General features: G+C 33.8%; 1 protein-coding gene across 18 annotated transcripts in view; it reads left to right on the top strand.

The window, feature by feature from the left end:
* Positions 1-16,059, top strand: part of ps (RNA-binding protein Nova-1-like protein passilla) — a 310,155-nt gene extending 294,096 nt beyond the window's left edge. For all 18 annotated transcript variants that reach the window (XM_067761209.1, XM_067761216.1, XM_067761212.1 and 15 more), the window contains one exon: positions 1-16,059. This exon is cut by the window's left edge and continues 12,655 nt beyond it. The gene's annotated coding sequence lies outside the window, so the exon portion shown is untranslated.

Raw genomic sequence — 16,059 nt, 5'->3', positions numbered from 1 at the left:
CTTACATATATATATACATATAAATATATAAAAGTACTAATTTTAGTAGGAAAATTGAATTAAATGGTAGATAAATAAAAAGTAAATAAAGATACAATTTTAAAATAATAATTTAAAAAAACAGCATCTTCAAACATTTACATTTTGGCATATATTAGCCGTGTGTTTTGCATGTATATACATCTGCATTTGCGGGTATAAAAAACCGCTTACTTATATAATATTAACGACACCCATCTAGCGGCTATTATTGAAGACTCGCAGCAGTGGTAAATAACTCGCTACAAAATGGGTTGTACTGAATAGCTGATACACGTAACACTGTTGGGCATAGTATATAACATATAGCTGAATCGGTTGCGATGAATCGTGAACAAACACACTTTAAGTAATAAAAGTAGAAAATGGTATAGAGATAAAATGGAGAGACACATTTCAGCTGTAACTGAGTATAATGCATTCGGAAATTTAACAGTACTAATTTTCGGCGCAACAATTTTATAAGTGTAGATAAAGTTATGCACTTAGTAGTCCATATAAAGTTTAAGCGCATATGTATATACATGTAAAAAAAAAAACACGGGAATTATTTATAAGTATAATGCAGATATATGTATATCGGTCTATACTAATAGGAAGCGCGAAACTTGAATGTTTGAAAATGTTGAGTAGACATTTCTATTAGTTTAGGTCGATATATAAGTGGCTATACTTATATATATGCACATACATACATATAAAAGCTTGTGTTATTTTTGTTTACTTCGAAAAACCCCATGACATATTCGCATATGTACACCTTCCCATATATACATGCATACGTCTGCATACATACATATATACATGTTGTTTCACATACATAAACTAAGTCAATATATACCATTCATACACATATATATGTACATATGTATGTGGTATATGCTGTTGCTGTACTATTTGTATGTGCCGTTGAATCTACCTTTCCTAGAACAACACTATACAAGTGAATGGCTGGAAACAAAAAACGGCTTCATGTTTCAAGAAGGGTTGGCAGATAAGATGGTTCTAATAGACTGTACCAGATATTTTACTGTCTGTTGAGACTCCAAATTTTAATACAGAAATTTTAAATTATCTGTACCTTAATAGCTGCCAGGATCTAGTACGGTCCTAAGATATATGTATCTATTATACTTAACCCTTCCTTACTATAGGTTCGATACTACTTTAAAGTTATACGTCGTTAAGTAAAACGCAGAGAACCACGGCAGTGATTGAGATAGCTAAGGACGTGTTGTAAAGTGATAGCTCTGCACTAGGTTTGAGATAGCCCTATTTTCTGCAGGGATGCTATAGCAATGCATTCGAAGGAAATGATAATCGGCTTTACATATGTCAAGGGCACTCAACCTTTTTATTTCAAGCTTTAAAAGTAAGGCGTGCTCAAGCTCGATCCGCCTGCGACAGGCACTGCGATTAGCAAGCAGAACTCTACTAATTCGATGCTCAGCTTGAGTAGGAAATTGTAGAAGCCTAAAATAAAAAAAAACTTCTGAAGAGTGCCTTTGGCACCGAAATAGTTATCAAATCAGTCGGTTTAGAAATATATAATAATAGATTAATTAAAATTATTATAAACCGTCTATAGCTCATTAAAATTTACTAATATGTTTTCATAATCTTATTTAAAATTGGTATTCACAACAATGTAAGTAAAACATTATTTTTGCAGAGATGGGCATGGATATAACAAAGCGTCATATTCTCATAGTTTTATCGATTTGAATCCATTTTTTTAAATTAATTTACTCCAGAGAACCAAATTCAAAACGAACTCATTTCAAATCATCAATCATGAATGATTGGAAAATGTTGGTCATTTTCAGTCTAAACAAAAATTTACATGGTACGTTAAGCAGTATCGCCGGTCTTATGTAACAAATATGCAACAGTGGGCTTGGCATGACCTAGAAAGTTTTCATAGTATGTTCATATCAAATCATTCTCGAGATAGATATTTTTTCATCGAATATTTGTCTTATTTCCTCATTCTACAATTCTCTGTTTGCTAAATTTTTAATACAAATGTTATAATTTCTGATTAAAGCTCTGATAATCTATTCTTCCTTCGCATACATACACATACTCACATATTCAATACATGCGGCATTAAATCACCTACAAAGGACTAATACAACATTCAAACACATACATACACAGTACTTAAAAGATCCGTGCAAAAATCGTGCAATTAATCCCCTCTTTTGTCTACATTTGGGAATAATTGATCTCCATTATTCCCTTTCGGGTAAAGTTGGGATTAATCAGTTTGAAATCTATGTAGCTCATTTTAAGAAATATTAAAAAAACGGCAACGAAATGAGTGAACTAAAAAAGATTACAGGTGATTGAATCATATTATTTAAGAAAAATGCGGAGCCCTATACCGAAGCTAAACTACAAGACTTAACGACTACGCCGGAGTTGGGGTAACATTTTCGTAGAATATTTTTTATTCCTTTTTGAAAAGCGGGCGTATAGCTTACATCAAATAGATTTGGTCGCTTGGCAAATCCTTCGATTGTGTTTCTGCCATGAAAGTTTCTTAGCAAAAAATGCATCTGCCTTAGAAATTGCTTATTTGAATATAAACCGGAAATGAAACTAAAACAATTTGAGTTAGTATCATTCTACTACCTTTGGGTTAAAAATACGACTGGTCCCTATTTGAGTCCTTATTGAAAGGAAAAGGGACTAGCCTTCATATGTTCCCATATGGGTACAAGGGGGATTGGTGTTATAGATCCCTATTTCGGACATAAATGGGTACAATAGTATCTTCATAGGGCATGCTCAAACAAAAGGGAACAGCTCAGCTCACATAAAGAGATCAACACTGGCATTGGTCGCATACTCCTTGGCGACTCATCCCGGATTCATCCTAGACTAAACGCATTTTTTGCAGGGATACTTACATATTATAGATGATTGTAAATCAAACAACTATAACAACAACAGTTACTACAAAAAACATCATTTCGCAATCTCATTCGCATCTTTACAGGAGAATTATATTGAAAAAAAAATTGGAATGGCTTGAATGAATGAGATAAATATACGTCATGTCACAATCGCATCGCTCATATTACAAAACATACCTAAATTTTTTTATTACATACAAACAACGGCAACGTATTCTACATGAAGTTTTCATATACGAAACTTATGCAAACAACAGTCGTAAATCATATATCGTAATATTCCTTATCGGCGTCTAATAGAAATATCATCATATAGTTTTCACCATTACCAGCTATCACAACCTCAGACTTCACCATCACTACCACAACAATATTCATCTGAATCGTTATCAGAATCATAATTTTGCAACTAAACATTAAAATGTTGAAATTTTGAAATAAATCACATCCGAACCACTTCAATTGAGCAAGAAAACAATTTGAAGTTGAAGAATCAGACAAAACACGACTAAAACAAAAAGCTTAGCTAAGCTTTATAAAAATTGAAAACAAAAGCAAAAAAAAAAAAACAAAAAATACAAAGTTAAAGTACTGGATCTGTGATATGTAATTAATATATTAAAAAAATATATATACGAACATACATACATATGAAAAAGACATACTTATGTAAACAATTGAAGCGAAGTTAAAGCTGACGATTAAAACGAAGCAAGAAAAGTGATAACAAAAATGCTGCTGAAGTAGATACATACGTACATACATATAAATGCAAAGAGTCAGAAAATTTTAAATTGACAAAGAATATGGAAAGAGCGAAAAATTAATGGAAAATATCCAATAAAAAAGCGAGGTTAAGTTGGAGTTGTTAAATGTAATAAAAAAGTATGCGAATGAGTATGCGAATGTTAATAAGAAATGTATTAAATGCAGGCGAAATGCGATATTATTAAAAAAATAAAATTTAAATAATAAATAGATGCATTAGATTGAAAAAATTTATCAAAAATGTTAAAGCGAAATAAGGCCACACAATACACACACAAACAAAAAATACATAAAGTTAATATTTTCAATAAAACAAACAAAAAATACACAGGAAACAACTTTAGAACACACCAAACAAACACAAACACACACACATACGCGCGTTAAACAACATACCTACAAGCGAACATACTCAAATATATTAGAATACAAAACTTTGAGATGCAGCGAGGCAAGATTAATATATATAAAACAGTAAAACAAAAAACAAAAAATTATTATTGAATAAAAAATACGTACGAAATTTTAAAGCTGTGACGAAAATCTTTTCATTTCAACTAACTAATAATACTATCTTATATAGTTGTACTTTGTGTGTATGTATAGGTGTTAAGGAAGAATAAGTATATTCGTCACATTACAAGTTCATCAAAGTAAGCTCGTAATACTTAATGTACCTTAGCGTTTTTGTGGCATATCTATACGTACTATGTACGTATGTATGAGTGTGACAACGCAATATTAATTCGAAAGTCAAAACAGCACATACACGAAGGCAAAATCAAATCTCGTTTTCACATTAAAATTCATTACATATTCGTTATAGCTGAAACTTCACAGAAGGACTCGAATTATACAAAAATAGGACTAACATTTTGGCTTCATGAGGGAATATGTCCAATTTTGCTGTATTCATATTCTGAGGGAAGATTTCGGCGTGGAGCTACTTAGAAAGGGTTGCGTCAGATAGTTTTTGCTTTCACTTTCTATTTGTTTCATATATTTAACAGGTAGTCATCAGTTATTGTAAGTATACCTTAGAAGTTGTAGTGAATAAAATGATGAACGAAAAATAGTGCACCTATTTCACTTAGCCTTATTCAGACAGTTTCAGTTTCAAATCTAAAGAAAAGCGGCAGCAATGCCTTTACTCTTGGTAGCATCAATCTCCAAGAATGTTTTGACAAATGAATAAAACAGTCGCTATTTGCTTAGATTTAACGGCTAGAATATCCAAGAGTGAGGTTAGGTTGAACTAACCGGTCCATGGGAACCTCACATAGACTGAATAAGTCCGTAGTGTTATCAGAAGTTTGTTTTAACGACCAAACTGAAAAACCCTATCAAAAACCAGGACCTATGTTGTAAAATAACTCCGTCCTCTTGGCAAATACCAGAAGCCTTCTAGGATTTAAGCCACTTGCTGCTTCTAGATCTGACAGCTGTATCACTCCTTTTAGCTGGAGTCTTAGCCTGTCAAGCGCAGGCCAAGACCACAGAATGTGCTCGATCGTTCCTTCTCCAACCCGCACTTCCTACATATGCTATCACTGACCAAGCCTAATTTAAAGGCATGTGACGCCAGAAGGCAGTGTCCAGTCAGAATACCCGTCATGAGTCTACAGTGCTCTCTTTTTAACCATAGAAGCAACTTTGTTAGTCTAAGGTTGTAAGACCTGCACATAATTTTCGACACTTTACAACCCCGCGCTTGAACCCACGCCTTTCCTTCTTGGTCGATCATGTGCACCTCTAGCCTTCGCTTAATTTCGCCCAGTCTAATTAGGACGTCTACGAAGCAAGCTTCAAGGGATACGCCCTTTTTAGCTAATTCATTCGCTTTTTCATTCCCATCTATTCCCATATGCCCTGGGACCCAATATAGATGTATGCTTCCCCCTGTCCCGATTCTCTCCAGGGACTGCTTACACTCTAACGTGCATTCAGATGCTGTGGTATGCGAGATTATTGGTTTAATTGCTGCTTCACTGTCAATACAAAAGTTAACATGATTGCATCTTGGGCTATTTTCTTCCAGGGTTTCTACTGCTTTAGTTACGGCTACTATTTGCGCTTGGAAAACGCTACAGTAATCCGGCAGTCGTAGGATCTGTTTATTTCCGGATCAGCACAGTATACCGCAGCCCCTACTCCTTCAACTACTTTGGAACCATCTGTGTACACATGTATCGCCTCGTCCGGCATTTGAGCACCCTTGCGCCAACCGTCCACCTCTATTGTGGCCTTAAGATCGCCCTCGAAGCGCAGATAGGGCATCGGGTAGTCTGTTCGTCTTGTGATTGATGACACTATACTACTATGGCCGTATGGTCTGCGCTCAAGCTGCCCCGAGGCACCGAGCATGGTTGCAGTTGTTAACGCTATGTTCTTTGCTACCAGGTCTACAGGTGGAATGTGCAGAATGGCATACAGTGCAGCTGTCGGGGTTGTTTTCAGGGCTCCCATAATGCTAAGCATTGATAGTCTGCATACCCCCTCTAATTTGTTGAGGTAGGTTGCTTTTTGTGTGGCTTTCCACCAAACAAAAACTTCATAGTATAAGATAGGGCTTACAATCGCTGTAAAAACCCAATGAGAAAGAGAGGGCGATAAGCCCCACGTACACCCCAGCATTCCTTTACATGCATAAAGTGCCGTTAAAGCCTTATTCACCCTCTCCTCCTCGTTGAGCTTCCATGACAGCTTACTGTCTAGGTTGATTCCTAGATATTTTGTGCAAGGTTTCTCCTGTAGGGTCACCCCTCCTCCAAAGTGAAGTATCTAACGAAGGACTACGACTTTACTTTGTCCATTGTAGTTATTCCTGAATACAAAATCACAACAATGAATTATAATGTATCGCCTGTTAAATTGCTGTAGGATAATAAAACTGCTACTTCAGTAGTGCTTAAGAGCTTTATAACGGCCACGATATCCGCCTCAGCTGGCACTCTTATCGGCATGGCGGCATGGACAACCACACAGAAATCCGGTCGGTTAAAAAGACTGCACATGCGTATTGCATTCACACAACATGTCTTGCAACTGTCTTATTAATGAACTGTTGAAAAATTGTTGGCGGAAGAGGTAAAATAATAACCACTATATGGTGCACATGCATTTGGACTTTAAAAGTTGGCATGAAATCTTAGCATAATCGCGTATGTGCTGAAAAAAAGTTACCTTTAGAAAAGCGATTTGGTTACAAGCGATTTTAAGTGTTTACTTTTCCTTGTGAGCAACATATATCCTTTTATTCATCTTTAAACTTTAGACCGAAACGATATGAGCATTAGGGTGGGTCGTTTTGTATGGACGAAAGGTAACCGATATCGCGCCATCGATTTTTCGATAGGATTTGGGCTCAGGAAAAAAATTTTCCACTACGCATACCCAAAAAAATAAATTTCGGGCCTGCGAAATTAAATTTTTATGACTTTTTTTCGACCTTGATTTTTAAGGTTTTTTTCATGACCTACTAAAAAGATTTTCATATGTATACCCTGTCCGACCCAAAAATGTCCGCTAAAAGCGTTGGTGATAACAGTTTTTGAAAAAAATAAATAAAAATTGTGTCATGTATACCCTGTTCGACCCAAAAATGTCCGCTAAAAACGTTGTCGATAACAGTTTTTGAAAAAAATATCTTATCGTCAACGTTTTTAGCGGACATTTTTGGGTCGGATGTATACCCTTGAAAATTTTACAATCAAATGAAAATTTTTTTTAGTAGGTAATGACAAAAACCTTAAAAATCAAAGTCGAAAAAAAATCAAAACAATTAAATTTCGTAGGCTCGAAAATTACTTTTTTGGGTATGCGTAGTGGAACTCTTTTTTCCTGAGCCCAAATCCTATCGAAAAATCGATGGCGCGATATCGGTTTATAAATCGACCCAGTTCTAATGAGCATTCATCAAATGCGGCAGATAGTTTGAGGCCGAACGGTTTGTAATAGCGCCTTTAACACTTTACCTTGGTACGCTACCAACATATATTTGTCAAAATATATTTACTTTAAATAATAAATTTAGCGCAGTATTATATCTATCAAATTTAATTTGTTTCCGTGTTAAATTTTACTATCAAAAAGGCATTTCGCATAAACATTTACTAATGAAAGGGTTATGTTAGCCGAATAAAAGAAGGGCAGTGGACTTACGATTCACACAATCACACTTCTTGCAGTTACAACACTGTGTTCGTAGCAATGACCAGAAACTGGTTGCCCTGTCTAAAATGTGTGCTGGGGAAAGAAGTCACTGACGTGTAGGCTATCCTTCAGCATTGAATTTGGTGGCTAGGTTGATATTCCAAAGTTAGTAACTAAATCAAAAGTTAAGCGCGAGCAGCGGCAGAAGCAAAATGTCAGCGTTGTCACCAGATCATAGCAAGATGAAGATTTTAATGTCAGCGGAGTAGCGTTTAGGCCATGGGAGTTCGATAGAGCCCGACAAAAGCCTGTGCTGTGCAAATATCTCTTATATGACTGTGAAAGTCCTACATTGTCACTGAAGTAGACGGTGAGTTCAAATGACGAAGTGTTCCATGATCAGGTATTATTCTGGCTCGCAACTACATATGTTAAGGCTGAAACGATATATTTCGAAGTTTTTCATAGTAATTGTTCTTATGATACTTGCCCCTTGACTTGAACCTGGAACCCTCGTTTTAAGCAAAACAAGTCAATGATATTTGCCGAAAAAACTGAAAATGCAAATACTTATACAAATTTTTGTACATTGCAAATAAAACTGTGTCAATGGAAAAATATACTTTCCCCGATATACATAGATCTCAATTGGGATTGAGTCAAGTAAGTATATACTGTTATTTAATCTCAATTTAAGAAACATTTGCGAACCAGTCTTATTCTAAAATCTTCTAAACTTTATCTGAAATAACCGTTGGCTGCGTTTTTTAGAGTGAAAGGCACATTTCACGTTTTTTTTTTTTCAAATATAGAAAGTTTAATTTAATCAACCCTAACTGAAATAAGACCAGCCTGCCACACCGTACGTCCTGGTATCTAGACCTGGAAAAAGCAATATCGAAAACTGAAAGGTTATTTTCAAATAGAAACAACTTTCCTAATCGGAGTTTCCTCCCGGCAGTGGTTTAGCAAAAACACTCCGATTGTATTTCTGCATTTGAGAAGATTTTCAGCGAAAATTCACCTGCTTGCAGCTGCCGTTCGGAGTCGGCATAAAAAGGCCCCGTCCAGTTTTGTAGGAACAAATAAAAAGGAGCACGACGCTATTTGCAAGAGAATTTCCGCCTTAATATTCGCAGAGATACATCTCGTGTTAAATTTGCTTGGTATTCGTTATGTCAAAATGATTGACATCAGCTAGTGCTTTGCACTTGCCCGCTTGTCATTTGATGTCAGAGACGTTTCCATACCGATACCAAAGTTACTAGAAGTCGATAAAGCAGTGTGTGGTCACGAAACCTCGAAATGTATGTTAATTTGTTTCACAATCAATTGTTTCACATGATCTGGCAACATGTATTAATGGTACGCGATTTAATGTCAAATTTGACATGCCATTGGACAACATCCGTTCTCACTTATTTGTCATTTTGTTGTTGAAATCGAGAGCAAACGCAATTGAAGTCCAGGTACTAGCCACTTACATTGCGGTCAAATTTGACCTAGCGAAAACCAAAAATTTTATTTTTTCTTTCAAGAGCTGCAAAGAGCGGAATTTCGAAAAGTCGTTCATTTGTTTTTCGGTTTAAGAATTTACTAAATTTCACAGTTGTCCTCACTTTCCAATGAAAAATTATCTCTTAGCCTTCATCGGTACAACAGAACTGTATGAAGGTGGCTGTAGGGAATTCGGGACTCCGCTGACCACTTGTGGTCTGCTCCTACATGGATGCGCCTCGAGTCAGTTCGGCAAGCGTTGAACCCAGACTACATATTGCAGGGTAGCAAGATCTTCTGGGCGAAAGTGGATGGCGGTAGGTCTGCCGAATTGATTAGGTTCATGTATCATTGGTCATTATGGTTTGGACAGGATACTATGCAATGGGAATCCATGCGGTACATCTCAATGTACTGGAAACCCCATTCCAGCTATTGCCAGAGCTAGGCGAAAGAGTTCCGGTCACAACTAATCTCCGGAGCATTTATCCAAGGTTGAGATCGGTCTCATTGAAAACTATATCGTTGCTACGCAACGACTCTATCGCTATCGCTTACGTCACCGTCTTTTTTAAACGGTTTTATTTAGGTTGACTTGACAGGCCGGCCGCACGGCCATTGTGAACGAACCTTGTAATTAAAATTTAAGTAACTTCCCGATAAGCTACAAGCTTAAAACTTGGAATGTAGTTCAGAACCCGATGACAATGCAATAATAAGAAAAAAATCGCCGCTAGATGGCGCAAGGATCGAGATATTCGCAAAATTCGCATTTGTGGTCCGATTTGGCTCATATTTGGAACACATAATACATGCAAGAATAGAAATCGACATGTGAAAAAAATCGCCGCTAGGTGGCGCATGGATCGATATATTCACAAAAATCGTATTTGTGGTCCGATTTGGCTCATATTTGGAACACGTAATACATGCAAGAATAGAAATCGACCTGTGAAAAAAAATCGCCGCTAGGTGGCGCATGGATCGATATATTCACAAAAATCGTATTTGTGGTCCGATTTGCTCATATTTGGAACACGTAATACATGCAAGAATAGAAATCGACCTGTGAAAAAAAATCGCCGCTAGGTGGCGCATGGATAGAGATATTCACAAAAATCGTATTTGTCGTCCGATTTGGCTCATATTTGGAACACGTAATACATGCAATAATAAAAAGCGACTTATGAAAAAAATCGCCGCTAGGTGGCGCAAGGATCGATATATTCACAAAAATCGTCTTTGTGGTCCGATTTGGCTCATGCTTGGAACACATAATACATACAAGAATAGAAAGCGACCTATCAAAAAAATCGCCGCTAGGTGGCGCAAGGATCGAGATATTCACAAAAATGGTTTTTGGGGTCGATTTGGCTCATGCTTGGAACACATAATAAATACAAGAATAGAAAGCGACCTATCAAAAAAATCGCCGCTAGGTGGCGCAAGGATCGAGATATTCACAAAAATCGTATTTGTGGTTCGATTTGATTTGGTCCATATTTGGAACACATAATATATACATGAATAGAAAGCGACCTATGATGCCCGATTTGGCTCATATTTGGAACAAATATTGCATACAGTCCGGTAGAAGTGACATCAAAATATTTTGGAGTTGGAGGAGGGACAAGCATACGTGACGCAGATTCGAGTAAAGTCTTTGGAAGGATTACGTATTGAGGACTTAGATTGTAACAAATTGTCAGGAAAGAGTCCTTGTAATAATGAGTCACTAAATGAACTAAATAGAATGAGAAATAATAGGCAATTAAATAAAGACTAAAAACTTGAAAATAAAATAATTTAAAAAAAATGTTTAAGTTAAACGGTTTTATTGAAAACAATTCTTACATGAAGTAATAATAATACGAAAAGCTAGAAAATAATTAGGTAGGTCCTAGGTACTAGTCATCACACTCCTTATCAATCTATCGCGTTGATCAGACAATTAAATAAAAGCGTTGAACGCGTCATATTTCTATTGATAGTCATAAGTAAAACCAACTGAACCTTAATCAGGTTATGCTACGCCTAACATTTTTAGAAATTTCACGCGCCCAGCGCTTTTATTTAATTGTCTGATCAACGCCATAGATTGATAAGGAGTGTGATGACTAGTAACTAGGACCTACCTAATTATTTTCTAGCTTTTCGTATTGTTATTACTTCATGTAAGAATTGTTTTCAATAAAACCTTTTAACTTAAAAATTTTTTTAAATTATTTTATTTTATGTGGTATCACAACGGACCTTCATGTTGCCCACGTGAGCTTCCCCTAAGAGGGCAGCTACCGCCTAACCTAACCTATATGTAAATATACATACAAAGTATGTTTTTTATCATAAATAAATGCAGCAGAAACCAATTGGGGAAAAAGTTGTACAAATGAAAGACGTGGCTTTGGTCGAATCTGTTTGTCTTAAGATCAATTTGGTCATCAGACATATATTCCTAAGCATTTTGACCGGCTGAATCCGAGTATCGTGATTCGACTCTAACCTCAAAAAATGAAGAAAAGGGAAATCACTGGCAATTGGTTTCAAAATGAGGTTAGGACTGGATAACGGCAACTACGACTTGTGAAGAAAACCTGAATAAAATGAAAGTTTCTCAATTTTAAAAAGATGTTTACTACACACAGCGTTGCATACCATTTCACAAAACAGACATGTATACATTCATTAATGCATACATATATATGTATAGTAATATACATATGTACATATGAACAACAATACTTAAAGAAATAGAGATATATTCATGAAAAAAAATAAAATAAAAACATAAATACATATAGGAAAATTTGTTAACTTCACATTTTATTTACACTTGTTAGCGAAATTTTTAAAATTTAACAAAATAAAAACACACACATTTACACCAAGACAAAAAAGTAGGAAAATATAAAATTAAATAATTCAGAAAAGTAATAAAATTGAACGCGTGGAAAAATTAATAATAAAAAAGATATTTTAAAAGAAAAGAAATAAAAAAAAATTTTGTAGAAGTTCCGCATAAAAAGTCTTTTAGCGTCTCAGTATGAAATAAGTAAATGAGCCATTTAATAAATTTCCGAATGAATAAAAGAAATATATAATAAAAAAAAATTAAAAACTGAAAAACCTAATTAGTATCAAAAGTAAATAATAAATACATATTTACCAAAATAGAAAACCTCAGTAAAGAAGAAAAAAAAAAAACAGGTAGATATTATAAATAAAAATAACTTAATTAATAGATAAAAAAAAGTATTAGAAAATTTCATAAAAATAATACTAAAGTTAAAAACAAATAACTCAAAGCGAAAAGGTGGAAAGGTATTGAGAGATAACTGGTTTAGAACAGGCACTGGATATTACCTATAAATTAAAATAAACAGATATTTGAATGATAATGAAGTTTGTTTTTAAATTACAAAAAAGAAATAATAATAATAAAACTAGAAAAGGAGTACATAATATAAAGAAAGCGGTGCCCCATAAATTCAGAAAACGAAAATTCAGAAACACAGTCAGAACCATGATTCAATCACAAGAAGTTTGCTCGACTGACAAATTTTTTGACAACTGCAGCCATTTTGATCCCAAATCGAATTGACATCCGTTAACTGTGTTGTTTCTTTACGATTTTTCGAAAAATATTAGTAGTAAAAATAGGAAGCAATCAGTTTACAACTACTCGATAAGTACTGAACTGCATAATTCCTTAGAACATTTTTTTTTTAATTTTATGATGAATCTATTAACTATGCCATGATCTATTAGTATGGCTGAACATAGGTTTTATCAAAAGTACGGACACCAAAGAATCGTGCACTTTCGTAAATCTATGAACATACAAAACCTAAACCAATTCAAACTTCATCGTTCAACGTCAAAAACTCGACTATTAAATCGATTCACGTAAAAATGCCATTAGTAAATAATGAAGATGCCATAACGAAATGTACTCATTGAGCATCTTAACTTATTCATTCGAATGTTCGTTTCCATTTAAGAATTTAAGGAATCGGTTTATATTTGGAATATTATGTATATACTTATTTGATATATTCGGACCTCGTGAGGTAGTAACAAACGAACGTGTGCCGAATATTTTAAATTAACGGTTTATGCGGAACACTTCAATGAATACTTAATGGAAAAGATCTTTCCGAATAAAAACGTGAATACTCCCTGTGTAGTAGGACCGCACAAAAGCTTAACTCTTCTGTCAAAGTCAAGGCCGGAATATAAAGCTCTAAGACAGTAAGCCATTTTCTTTTATTTTTTTTGTCAGCTCATTGCGGCTGCTGAGTAGAGAATCTGGGGTGATTCTCGGCTGCCAGTTCGAAATCGTTTCAGTATTTGTCACAAAAACGCCCTATATCAGAATTAGGTTGAAGAACCCCTTATCTCAGAATGCTTTTCATTAACTCCATCTTATGTCAAAATGTATTGAACTTATGCTCATATAGGGAGTTTTTGAACCAAATTTTGAGATAGTGTATTTTTGAATAAAACTCTAACGTATGGCATTCTTCAAACAAATTCTGAAAGAATGACCAAACCAACATAACTCTTTATCAATTCACAAAATATTTAGTAGATAATGAATTATTTCCCTCAAAACCTGTTTGTATTTATAAATTTATTATCACTTCTAATATACTACAAAAGTACTTTTCTACTACAATTTTGGCTAAAGGGGATTGAATTATTCGCAGTTTTCCTTACTTCGTAAAAGCAACCCGTCCAGATTTTTCAATTTGGGAGTGTCAAAGATCTGTCATCATTGGAGAACAAACCTCTAGTAATTGAATCATGAGTCAGAACCGTTTTTTCAGAAAGACAAAATTCAGAAGTCAAAATTCAGAAAGTAAGAACACGTCAGAAAAAACATTAAATTTCTCAAAATTCAAAAACGTTTGTTTTTTGGAAGGTATTATGTATAGAGCAAAAAGTAATACAATCTAAAATTTTAAATTGTGTGCAATGGTAAGCATATAATTAAAAATATGTTTAAATGAATTTACAATATTATACAAACGCTGGTCGAAGTCTTTATAGTTTTTCTTGCGTTTTCGATATGGCTGACCTCCAGCTAAAAATTGCTACAGTTTTGTTTCTCTTGTTGCGTTTCGTTTTTTATTTTATTTATGGTGTGCCAAATGCACTTCGAATGGCGTTGTGCCACCCTTCGATAGAATTATTTTTTCGGGCTTCACCCAATTTGGTGATATTATACATATTCCACAATTCGGTTGGATATAAGGCCTTCTTTCGATGTTGCTGTGTTCCAAGATGAAAAAAATTCAGAAGTAATATTCACAAGTCAAAATTCAAAATTTAGAAAGTAACCAGACAGCAAACAAAACATAAAATTTTGCGCAAAATTTTACTTCTGAATTCTGAATTTTATTTTCTCAATGTTTGATTCTGAGTTTTGACTTCCGAATGTTGGCTTTCTAAAAAAAGGTTATGTTTTCTGAACAAAATGTGTTTCTGAACCTTTGTTTTATGAATTTATGGGGGGGACAAAAGAAAGCCATTAAATAATTTGTAGGCATGTAAATATATTGTACTGTCGGCATAAGATAGCGTAGAATACTTTTAATTCTTAGAGAAAAAAAGAGAAAACAGTTAAATAATTATACATAAAAAACGTTAACAAGAAATAAAATAAAAATTAAATGTAATAATAATAATAGCAAAATTAAATAAACTTTCAAGAATAAATTAACACTCTAATAAATTTTATTTGTTACATAACCTCACTGTTATTAGAAAAAATTTACAATTTTAAATATCAATCATTAATTATTAATTTCTGATTTAATGCATATTCCAAATCCAAAATAAATAAAAATCAAACTATAAATTAGCAAGTACTACATAATATTACCAAACAATAGATTATACCGAAATTTCAGTCTAAAAGCATATGAAAGAAAAACATTTATTATAACATAAATACATATGCAAAAGAAAATATATATATATATACAACTCTATACGTAGAATGTTGTAGTTAATGAAGAGAACTTGCAATATTACTACAAAATTAACCTTCAAAAATAAAGCCAAGCAAAGAAACACAAAACTAAAAATTTTAAATTCCGCTGTTGAAACTACATAACATATATATTCATAAAAAAAAACATATATACCTACATATATTTAAAAACATAACAACTGGAACCTTATAAGTATGAAAGAAGAAGTTAACTAAAAACGATGATGCAAACTAATTAGACAAATTTATTTAAATTCCTTGCAACTAAAAGAAGCAAAAAAAAAAAAACAATAAAAAACTTCAATATTTACCATGAAAAGAAAACGAATGGAATATGTTAAAATATAAAGCACAGAAAGCAGTAATTTCTCTTATGTGTACTGCTGTTATCTATATAAAGTATCTTTAAAATGTTTTTTTTTCTTTTAAAGAGCAAGTAGCGTAAAAATATTTGGTAAAAATTCTTTAGATAGTAGCAAACAGATTGAGGATTTCTGATTGCCCATGATCACCATCATTCGTAATCAATTTTAAAGTAAACTAGTTATTAGCGTGATATACATACAAACATAAGTGCATACATACATATATTAACTATATAATGGGCATGGAATCAATAAAAAAACTAAAATAAATAAATTTGACATTACAAAAGAAAAATATACATAAATATATTTAGATGAA

This window comes from Eurosta solidaginis, chromosome 1 (assembly GCF_040869045.1).
Source record: "Eurosta solidaginis isolate ZX-2024a chromosome 1, ASM4086904v1, whole genome shotgun sequence".
Taxonomy (NCBI): domain Eukaryota; kingdom Metazoa; phylum Arthropoda; class Insecta; order Diptera; family Tephritidae; genus Eurosta; species Eurosta solidaginis.
The sequence above is the reverse complement of the archived record's forward strand: the minus strand, read 5'-3'. Positions and strand labels throughout refer to the sequence as shown.